Source organism: Salmo trutta, chromosome 10 (genome assembly GCF_901001165.1).
Source record: "Salmo trutta chromosome 10, fSalTru1.1, whole genome shotgun sequence".
Taxonomy (NCBI): domain Eukaryota; kingdom Metazoa; phylum Chordata; class Actinopteri; order Salmoniformes; family Salmonidae; genus Salmo; species Salmo trutta.
In genome coordinates, this window is record NC_042966.1 from 41,422,833 (window position 1) to 41,435,185 (window position 12,353).

The window sequence follows — 12,353 nt, forward strand, 5'->3', positions numbered from 1 at the left end:
ATATCCTGACCTAGTGAGATATACATGGAGGAGGTTTAATATCCTGACCTAGTGAGATATACATGGAGGAGGTTAAATATCCTGACCTAGTGAGATATACATGGAGGAGGTTTAATATCCTGACCTAGTGAGATATACATGGAGGAGGTTTAATATCCTGACCTAGCGAGATATACATGGAGGAGGTTTAATATCCTGACCTAGCGAGATATACATGGAGGAGGTTTAATATCCTGACCTAGTGAGATATACATGGAGGAGGTTTAATATCCTGACCTAGCGAGATATACATGGAGGAGGTTTAATATCCTGACCTAGCGAGATATACATGGAGGAGGTTTAATATCCTGACCTAGTGAGATATACATGGAGGTTTAATTTCCTGACCTAGTGAGATATACATGGAGGAGGTTTAATATCCTGACCTAGTGAGATATACATGGAGGAGGTTTAATATCCTGACCTAGTGAGATATACATGGAGGAGGTTTAATACCATGACCTAGTGAGATATACATGGAGGAGGTTTAATATCCTGACCTAGTGAGATATACATGGAGGAGGTTTAATATCCTGACCTAGTGAGATATACATGGAGGAGGTTTAATATCCTGACCTAGTGAGATATACATGGAGGAGGTTTAATATCCTGACCTAGCGAGATATACATGGAGGTTTAATATCCTGACCTAGTGAGATATTCATGGAGGAGGTTTAATATCCTGACCTAGTGAGATATACATGGAGGAGGTTTAATATCCTGACCTAGTGAGATATACATGGAGGAGGTTTAATATCCTGACCTAGTGAGATATACATGGAGGAGGTTTAATATCCTGACCTAGTGAGATATAAATGGAGGAGGTTTAATATCCTGACCTAGCGAGATATACATGGAGGTTTAATATCCTGACCTTGTGAGATATACATGGAGGAGGTTTAATATCCTGACCTAGTGAGATATACATGGAGGAGGTTTAATATCCTGACCTAGTGAGATATACATGGAGGAGGTTTAATATCCTGACCTAGTGAGATATACATGGAGGAGGATTAATATCCTGACCTAGTGAGATATACATGGAGGAGGTTTAATATCCTGACCTAGTGAGATATACATGGAGGAGGTTAAATATCCTGACCTAGTGAGATATACATGGAGGAGGTTTAATACCCTGACCTAGTGAGATATACATGGAGGAGGTTTAATATCCTGACCTAATGAGATATACATGGAGGAGGTTTAATATCCTGACCTAGTGAGATATACATGGAGGAGGTTTAATATCCTGACCTAATGAGATATACATGGAGGAGGTTTAATATCCTGACCTAGTGAGATATACATGGAGGAGGTTTAATATCCTGACCTAGTGAGATATACATGGAGGAGGTTTAATATCCTGACCTAGTGAGATATACATGGAGGAGGATTAATATCCTGACCTAGTGAGATATACACGGAGGAGGCTCAATCAAGCTAGTCGTCTTGACTACTGTCTTTTGTGATTCATTCTTGTGTCACCAAAAATTTAAAAACTGTTGCTAGGGGACAGAATGCGGTTGGACCATCAAATAAAAATACATATACATTACTCGTAAAGAATTTCCACATGGGTGAGGGTGTTGGAAATTTAATTGGATGACAACTTGTTTTTAACTAGGACAGAATAATTTATAACTGACTTTTTCAGACATAACATAGGTACAGGAGATCCCCTTATTGTATGGGACACTATCATATGTGTAACACGGGTTGTACAAAGGGGACCAAGGCACGGCTTGTGAAGTGCTCATATTATACTTTAATGAAACACTAATTCCAAAAACAACAAAAACGACCGTCAACAGTTCTGTCAGATAAAAGGAACAAAACAGAAAACAACTACCCACGAACCACAGGAAAAAAAACACCCCTACTAAATATGACCTACAGTTAGAGGCAACGAGGAATAGCTGCCTCCAATTGAAGGTCAACCCAATAAACCTCACCATAGAAATAGATAACTATAACTCAAGCATAGAAATAGATAACATAGAACACACACAAAAAACACCCCCTTTCACGCCCTGACCACTCTACCATAGAAAATAACAACTTATATTGGCCAGGACGTGGCAATATGTGCCTTCAGAGGCCATGCAATTCAATAGTCATCTTTAAAACAAAAGAAATGTAGGTCAAAAAGAGTTGATATCAACAAAGGAAATAGAGGGACTAACAGAACAGATAGATAGCAATAAAAACTGTACCATAGAGGCTCATAATACGTTAGAGGAAAAACAAAATGAAATGGATATCAGTTATCAAGGTAAGACCCAAGTGGAGACTGTATGAAGTAAAAATGTTTATTGTAACAACGGGGGCAGGCAAACGACAGGTCAAAAGCAGGCAGGGCTCGATAAACCAGAGTAGAAGCAAAGGTACAGGACGGCAGTCAGGGTCAGGCAGTGTGGTCAGGGGGGAGAGAACAGGGTCAGGACAGGCAAGGGTCAAAGACCAGGAGAACGAGACAAAAAAAAGAGTCTGGGAAAAGACAGGAGTTGACAGGACAAACGCTGGTTAGCTTGACAAACAAGACGAACTGGCAACAGACAAACAGAAAACACAGGTATAAATACACAGGGGATAATGAGGAAGATGGGTGACACCTGGAAGGGGGTGGAGACAACCACAAGAACAGGTGAAACAGATCAGGGCGTGACACTGGAGGAACTTACTCAAGAAAGATCAAGTGTTATACAGTATTAGACATAAACTGAACTGTATAGAATATGGGGGGGGAAATGCACCAAATTACTTTTTTATCTTCAACATAGAAATGATACCAAAAATGATATACTGCAACTTGTTACAAATGACAGAGTCACCCATGATTCAACAAACAATATTTTGAAAGAGGAAGCACAGTACTTTAAGTATAGGTTTTGTTTGAGTTTCCTATATCGCCACTAACCAAAGTAAATTGTAAGGATATTTTTTTCTACTAATAATGTGTATTTAACAGCTATACAGAAAGACACATGTGAAGGCCAAATTACAGAGGAGGAACTTCTTGATGCAATTAAAGCCTTTAAGGCTGGGACAACTCCAGGGCTGGAAGGCATACCAGTGGAAGTATACCAAACGCATAGCAGTTGAGGTACAGAACCAGTAAAAAGCTTGGACACACCTATTCATTCAAGGGTTATTCTTTATTTGTACTATTTTCTACATTGTAGAATAATAGTGAAGACATCAAAACTATGAAATAACACATATGGAATCATGTAGTAACTAGAAAAGTGTTAAACAAATTCTTCAAAGTAGCCACCCTTTGTCTTGATGACAGCTTTGCACACTCTTGGCATTCTCTTAACCAGCTTCACCTGGAATGCTTTTCCAACAGTCTTTAAGGAGTTTCCACATACAGTTGAAGTCGAAAGTTTACATACACCTTAGCCAAATACGTTTAAACTCAGTTTTTCACAATTCCACAATTTAATCCTGGTAAATATTCCCTGTTTTAGGTCAGTTAGGATCACCGCCTTATTTTAAGAATGTAAAATGTAGAAATAATAGTAGAGAGATTTATTTATTTCAGCTTCTTTTTTTCTTCATCACATTCCCAGTGGGTCAGAAGTTTACATACACTCAATTAGTATTTGGTAGGATTGCCTTTAAATTGTTTAACTTGGTCAAACGTTTTGGGAGGCTTCCACAAGCTTCCCACAATAAGTTGGGTGAATTTGGCCCATTCCTCCTGACAGAGCTGGTGTAACTGAGTCAGGTTTGTAGGCCTCCTTTCTCGCACACGCTTTTTCAGTTCTGCCCTCAAATTTTCTACAGGATTGAGGTCAGGGCTTTGTGACTGCCACTCCAATACCTTGACTTTGTTGTCCTTAAGCCATTTTGCAACAACTTTGGAAGTATGCTTGGGGTCATTGTCCATTTGGAAGACCCATTTGCGACCAAGCTTTAACTTCCTGACTGATGTCTTGAGATGTTGCTTCAATATATCCACCTAATTTTCCTCTTCATGATGTCAACTATTTTGTGAAGTGCACCAGTCCCTCCTGCAGCAAAGTACCCCCACAACATGATGCTGCCACCCCCGTGCTTCACGGTTGGGATAGTGTTCCTTGGCTTGCGAGCCTCCCCCTTTTTTCCTCCAAACATAATGATGGTCTTTATGGCCAAGCAGTTCTATTTTTGATTCATCAGACCAGTGGACATTTCTCCAAAAAGTACGATCTTTGTCCCAATGTGCAGTTGCAAACCGTAGTCTGGCTTTTTTATGGTGGTTTTGGAGCAGTGGCTTCTTCCTTGCTGAGCGTCCTTTCAGGTTATGTCGATATAGGACTCGTTTTACTGTAGATATAGATACTTTTGTACCTGTTTCCTCCAGCATCTTCACAAGGTCCTTTGCTGTTGTTCTGGGATTGATTTGCACTTTTCGCACCAAAGTACTTCCATCTCTAGCAGACAGACGCGTCTCCTTCCTGAGTGGTATGATGGCTGTTGTCCCGTTGTCCCATGGTATAAATACTTGCGTAATATTGTTTGTACAGATGAACGTGGTGTTTGGAAATTGTTCCCAAGGATCAACCAGACTTGTGGAGGTCTACATTTTTTTTCTGAAGTCTTGGTCGATGTCTTTAGATTTTCCCATGATGTCAAGCAAAGAGGAACTGAGTTTGAAGGTAGGACTTGAAATACATCCACAGATACACCTCCAATTGACTAAAATTATGTCAATTAGCCTATCAGAAGCTTCTAAAGACATTACATAATTTCCTGGAATTTTCCAAGTTGTTTAAAGGCACAGTCAATGTAGTGTATGTAAACTTCAGACCCACTGGAACTGTGAAATATAAGTGAAATAATCTGCCTGTAAACAATATTTGGAAAAATGACATGCAAAGTAAATATCCTAACCCACTTGCCAAAACTATAGTTTGTTAACAAGAAATGTGTGGAGTGGTTGAAAAACAAGTTTTAATGACTCCAACCTAAGTAGTATAAGAAGTATGTAAACTTCCGACTTCAACTGTATGCTGAGGACTTGTTGGCTGATTTTCCATCACTCGGTCTAACTCATCCCAAACCATCTCACTTGGGTTGAGGTCGGGTGATTGTGGTGGCCAGGTTATCTGAGGGCAGCACTCCATCACTGTCCTTCTTGTTCAAATATCCCTTACACAGCCTGGAGGTGTTTTGGGTCGTTGTCCTGTTGAAAAACAAATGATAGTCCACTAAGCACAAACCAGATGGGATGGTGTATCACTGAAGAATGCTGTGGTAGCCATGCTGGTTAAGTGTGCCTTCAATTCTAAATAAATCCCCAACAGTGTCACTAGCAAAGCACCCCACACCTTCACACTTTCTCCTCCATGCTTCACGGTGGGAACAACACATGTGGAGATCATCCGTTCACCTACTCTGCGTCTCACAAAGACACAGCGGTTGGAACCAAAAATCTCAAATTTGAACTCATCAGATCAAAGAACAGATTTCCACCGGTCTAATGTCAATTGCTCGTGTTTTGTGGCCCAAACAAGTCTCTTATTGCCGTCTGTTAGCAGTGGTTTCTTTGCAGCAATTTGACCATGAAGGCCTGATTCACGCAGTCTCCTCTGAACAGTTGATGCTGAGATGTGTCTGTCACTTGAACTCTGTGAAGCATTCATTTGGGCTGCAATCTGAGGTGCAGTTATTTGCCGAGTTTTGGGGGAAGACATTTTCAATGTACCGATTCCATGGCACATGTTTTATGAACTGATACAAAAAAAGACGCCGGATTAAAAACTTTTTCAATTTAAATGATTATACAAAATTCTTGCAACCAATAGAAAGTTATATATACAGGGAGCATACAACCATCCCAGCTCTGCAGATTTTACTGCGAAGAGACAGAATCATTAGATCATTAGTTTTGGTACTGTCCATATGTAGCTTGTTTTTGTTTGCAGGTTCAGGAATGGCTGAAGAATTGAAACATTTACCTGGAGCTAACTCTGCAAATGGCACTGCTGGGTGATTTAAAAATTCATAGTCAATCAATCAATAATATAATACAACTCTTAGCAAAAATTAAGAAACTATGAGAAAAGAAAGGTTCAGAACTTTTGTGAAACATCACAGCACAGTTAAAAATGTATGGTAAATTGATATCAAAACTGGATGGTGTTCAGAAATATAGGAGGGGGGGTTGAGGGTAGCTGAAGGGTGGAACTAAAAATAAAAAATAAATAAAAAGATAACTAATGTAAAATATACTATGTCCATAAAATGTACAGTGCTTTCTGAAAGTATTCAGAACCCTTGACTTTTTCCACATTTTGTTACGTTACAGTGTTATTGTAACGGCCGTCTGAAGGCGCAGCGTGGTTAGCACTCATCATAATATTTTAATGGAACACTTTAAACAAAACAAGAAATGAACGACAGCCAAAACAGTTCTGTCAGGTAACAACAGGTAAACAGAAATTAACCACCCACAAAACCCAAAGGAAAACAGTCCACCTAAGTATGGCTCCCAATCAGCGACAACGATGTACAGCTGTCCCTGATTGAGAGCCATACCAGGCCAAAACAAAGAAATACAAAACATAGAAAAAAGGACATAGAATATAACCCCAAAACCCCAAAACACACAGAAAAACACCCCCTGCCACGCCCTGACCAAACTACAATAACAAATGACCCCTTTTACGTCCTGACCAGTGAAAAAGGTCATTTGCCATAGTAGAATGGTCAGGGCGTGGCAGGGGGGTTGTTTTGTGTATTTTGTTTTTTTTTGGTTCAAGGGGAATTTGTTTTAGTTTTCATTTTCTATGCTTCGTTTTCCAGGTTTGGCCGAGTATGGGGTTTCCAATCAGAGGCAGGTGTTTTTCGTTGTCTCTGATTGGAAGCCATACTTAGGCAGCCTGTTATCCTTTGGGTTTTGTGGGTGGTTGTTATCCGTATAGTCTGAGTACCTTACAGAACTGTTGGCTGTCGTTTGGTTGTTTTTGTTGAAGTGTTATCATTTAATAAAGTAAGAATGAGCCCTCTACACGCTGCGCCTTGGTCTGTTCACTACGACGCCTGTGACAGAACCACCCACCATAAGAAGACCAAGCAGCGTGGGAGGAAGAGCGGGACCGAGCACTATGGCTTGGAGGAGTCATGGACCTGGGAAGAGATCCTAGATGGGGCAGGACCGTGGACAAGTCTGGGAGAGTATCGCCGCCCGCCAGAGGAGATAGAGGCAGCGAAGGCAGGACGGTGATACTGGGAGGAACGGCTGGAATGGCAAGAGGAGGCTGAGAGGCAGCCCCAAAATATTTTTTTGGGGGGCATACTGGTAGTTTGGCTAGGTCAGGGGGGAGCCCTGACCTAACTTCCTGGGCGTATAGGAGAGAGCCGTGGAGCAAACCGGAGCCAGTGAAGGAGTCAAGCGTTGAGTTCGACGCCAGATTCCGGGAAAAGGTGCTGGCGGAAAGGGCATTGCGGAGCGGGCGTGCAGAGGGGCGAGAAATGCATTACGGTGTGATTCGCACTACCGCACTACAGTCCGGTGCGGTCGGTACGGGCTCCGCAGCGTTTTCATGCGAGAGTTGGCGGGCAGCCAGGAAGAAGTGTGCCGGCTCAACGCATCTGGCCTCCAGTGCGTCTCCTCTGCCCAGTTTATCCTGTGCCTGCTCTACGCACGGCAGCCCTCATTCCCCAGCACAGCCCAGTTCGCCCTGTGCCAGCGCTCCGCCCATGCCGGGCTACAGGGACCATCCAGCCAGGACGGAGCGTGCCAGCCCTGAGCTCCATACCTCCGGTGCGCCTACATGGCCCAGTGTGCCTCGTGCCTGCTCTGCGCACCCAGTCTCCTATAAGTCTTCCCAGTCCGGGGAGACCGGTCCCAGCTCCACGCAGGAGGCCTCCAGAGACGCTCCTCAACCTCCAGCGACGCTCCCCAGTCAGGAGCCTCCAGCGACGCTCCCCAGTCAGCAGCCTCCAGCGACGCTCCTCAGCCCGGAGTCTCCAGCAACGCCCCTCAGCCCGGGGCCTCCAGCGACGCTCCTCAGACCGGAGTCTCCAGCGACGCCCCTCAGCCCGGGGCCTCCAGCGACTTCCCTCAGCCCGGGGCCTCCAGCGACGTCCTTCAGCCCGGGGCCTCCAGCGATGCCCCTCAGGCCGGGGCCTCCAGCGACGCCCCTCAGGCCGGGGCCTCCAGCGACGCCTCTCAGGCCGGGGCCTCCAGCGACGCCTCTCAGGCCGGGGCCTCCAGCAATGCCTCTCAGCTCGGGGCCTCCAGCGACGCCTCTCAGCCCAGAGTCTTCTGAACAAGAGCTACGCCCAGAGCCAGAGCCACCTCCGTAGTGGGAGAATTGGCGAAGGGGGGCGAAGGGGGGGTGTAGCACAGGAACCGTCGTTGACGGTGGCCACCCTCCTTTCCCTACCTTTAGGTTTGGGGTTGGTTTTGTGGGGTTTTTTGTTTTGGAGGTGCAGTCGGGGTCTGCACCTTTGGGGGGGGATACTGTCACGTCCTGATCAGTAAAGGGGTCATTTGTCATTGTAGTATGGTCAGGGCGTGGCAGGGGGTGTTGCTTCTGTGTGTTCTGGGGTTTGTTTGTTTCCAGGGGATATGTTCTAGTTTTCTTTTTCTATGTTCATTTTCTATGTGTGACCGAGTATAGTTTCCAATCAGAGGCAGGTGTCTTTCATTGTCTCTGATTGGAAGCCATAGTTAGGCAGCCTGTTTTTTCCTTTGGGTTTGTGGGTGGTTGTTTTTCGTATAGTCTATGTTACCTTACGGAACTGGCGATTGTCGTATTGTTTATTTTGTTTAAGTGTTCTCTTTACTAAATTAAAAGAAGATGAGCCTTGGTCTATTCTCTACGACACCTGTGACACATATGGTAGTTATTTTACTGCTGCTGTTCAATTATTTGTTACTTTTATTTTCTATTTTTTACTTATTTATTTTTTGACTTAACAATTTATTTTCTTAACTTCTTAAAGCATTGCTGGTTAAGGGCTTGGCTTGTAAGTAAGCATTTCGCAGTAAGGTCAACACCTGTGGTTTTCGGGCGCATGTGACAAATACAATTTTGATTTGATTTGAATAGTAACATACAAATATCTGCCACAATAAAAGAAGCGCCAACATAAAGTGTCTTTTAATAGGGCGTTGGGTCACCACCAGCCAGAACAGCTGCAATGCACCTTGGTATAGATTCTACAAGTGTGTGGAACTCTAATGGGATGGAACTCTAATGGGATGGAACTCTAATGGGATGGAACTCTAATGGGATGGAACTCTAATGGGATGGAACTCTAATGGGATGGAACTCTAATGGGATGGAACTCTATTGGGATGGAACTCTAATGGGATGGAACTCTAATGGGATGGAACTCTAATGGGATGGAACTCTAATGGGATGTGACTGAGAAATTCCACAATTTGATGTTTTCTTGATGGTGGTGGAAAACGGCGTCTCCCGAATCTCCCATAAGTGTTCAATTGGGTTGAGATCTGGTGACTGAGACGGCCATGGTATATGGTTTACATCGTTGTCATGCTCATCAAACCATTCAGTGACCACTCGTGCCCTGTGGATGGGGGCATTGTCGTTGTATGGGTGTATAGCCATGATATCCAAAAACAGTGGCCAAATATACATGACCGTAAGCATGAACGAATGTTAATTGCTTCATTAACTCGGCATCCACACCTGTGTGGAAGCACCTGCTTTCAATACATTTTGTATCCCTCATTCACTTGTTATGAGAGGTGGCCGACTGAAGAACGAACAGATATCAATCAAGAAGCCAATGTTTAGTATTGCGTTCGACGTCATTGAGTTAGTCCACCTTGATCACGGAGACTCATGTTTCACAATCACACACACACACGCACACGCACACACACAATGCCCTTGATCAGTGTGTTGCTAAAGGCCTCTGTCAACGGATAAAGATCTAGATGTGCACACTGAGGCAACGCAACGATGGCTGCCGAGGGCCGCGGTCTAACCATGAATGAAATAAAGACGAGAGCCACTTGGGATAGAGCTTGATTAGATGTGGATAGGGGTCTCAGCTCAGCAGCTTTATATAGCATGAACTAATTGTCTCCTTAGATGGAATATATAAATAACCAGGATGTGTGTGTGTGTGTGTGTGTGTGTGTGTGTGTGTGTGTGTGTGTGTGTGTGTGTGTGTGTGTGTGTGTGTGTGTGTGTGTGTGTGTGTGAGAATGAGATAGAGACAAAGAGAAAGAGAAAGAGCGGGCTAGAGAGGGAGACAGAGGGGGGAGAGAAAGAGAGCGAGAGAGAAAGAGGGTGAGAGAGAGAGGGGAGAGGGGGAGAGAAAGAGAGAGAGAGAGAGGGCGCGAGAGAGAGAGAGCGAGAGAGAGGGGGGAGAGAGGGAGAGAGAAAGAGAGAGAGAGAGGGGGGGAGAGAGGGAGCGTGAGAGAAAGAGGGGGCTAGAGAGCAAAAGAGAGAGAGAGGGGGGAGAGGGGGAGAGGGAGTGGGGGAGAGAAAGAGAGAGAGAGAGAGAGAGGGCTAGAGAGAGAAAGATGTCTGCAGACACCCAGTCACAGATGTATAAACAGTCAGATAACAGATTAGGCATGAAGCTAAAGAAATGACCTTGTTTTCATCTTCGTTCATATCCTAGATACCATAAATTGCCCCTTTTATGTGTCAGAAACCCACAGCCAAGGAATGAATATTTCAATAGATTATTTTGTCAGGGTAAGTGACACATTTCCAAGAGAGGAACCCCTGGGTTTGGGTCGGCCTCCCGGCTCCACTATGCTCCCCTCTTTCCCCTTCCCTCCCTTCACCCCGCCCCTCCCCATACCCAATTCCTCTGGAGATGTGTGGGGAGATGTGGTGATGTGGGGAGGTGTGTGTGTGTGTGTGTGTGTGTGTGCGTGCGTGCGTGCGTGTGTGTGTGGGAAAAGCGTGGGCAGCGCCATGAATATTCCCCCCAAAATAGCAACGGTGAAGACTCACCTCCACCGCCTCCCAGAAGACTGGAGCTGAAATCAAAGAGAAAAGATGACATAAAAATCCTTCATCCTCTTCATCAAACAAACACAATCAAACCAAACTGTTAGACTAGAGCTGTGTTCCAATGTCCATACTAACACACTGTATACTACATACATAATGAATACCCATACTAACACACTGTATACCACATACATAATGAGTACCCATACTAACACACTGTATACCACATACATAATGAGTACCCATACTAACACACTGTATACCACATACTTATCATACTAACACACTGTATACCACATACTTAATGAGTACCCATACTAACACACTGTATACCACATACATAATGAGTATCCATACTAACACACTGTATACCACATACATAATGAGTATCCATACTAACACACTGTATACCACATACATAATGAGTACCCATACTAACACACTGTATACCACATACTTACCATACTAACACACTGTATACCACATACTTAATGAATACCCATACTAACACACTGTATACCACATACATAATGAGTATCCATACTAACACACTGTATACCACATACATAATGAATACCCATACTAACACACTGTATACCACATACATAATGAATACCCATACTAACACACTGTATACCACATACATAATGAGTATCCATACTAACACACTGTATACCACATACATAATGAATACCCATACTAACACACTGTATACCACATACATAATGAATACCCATACTAACACACTGTATACCACATACATAATGAATACCCATACTAACACACTGTATACCACATACATAATGAGTACCCATACTAACACACTGTATACCACATACATAATGAATACCCATACTAACACACTGTATACCACATACATAATGAATACCCATACTAACACACTGTATACCACATACATAATGAATACCCATACTAACACACTGTATACCACATACATAATGAATACCCATACTAACACACTGTATACCACATACATAATGAATACCCATACTAACACACTGTATACCACATACATAATGAATACCCATACTAACACACTGTATACCACATACTTAATGAATACCCATACTAACACACTGTATACCACATACATAATGAGTATCCATTCTAACACACTGTATACTACATACTTAATGAGTGCCCATACTAACACACTGTATACCACATACTTAATGAGTACCCATACTAACACACTGTATACTACATACTTAATGAGTATCCATACTAACACGCTGTATACTACATACTTAATGAATACCCATACTAACATGCTGTATACTACATACTTAATGAGTACCCATACTAACATACTGTATACTACATACTTACCATACTAACACACTGTATACCACA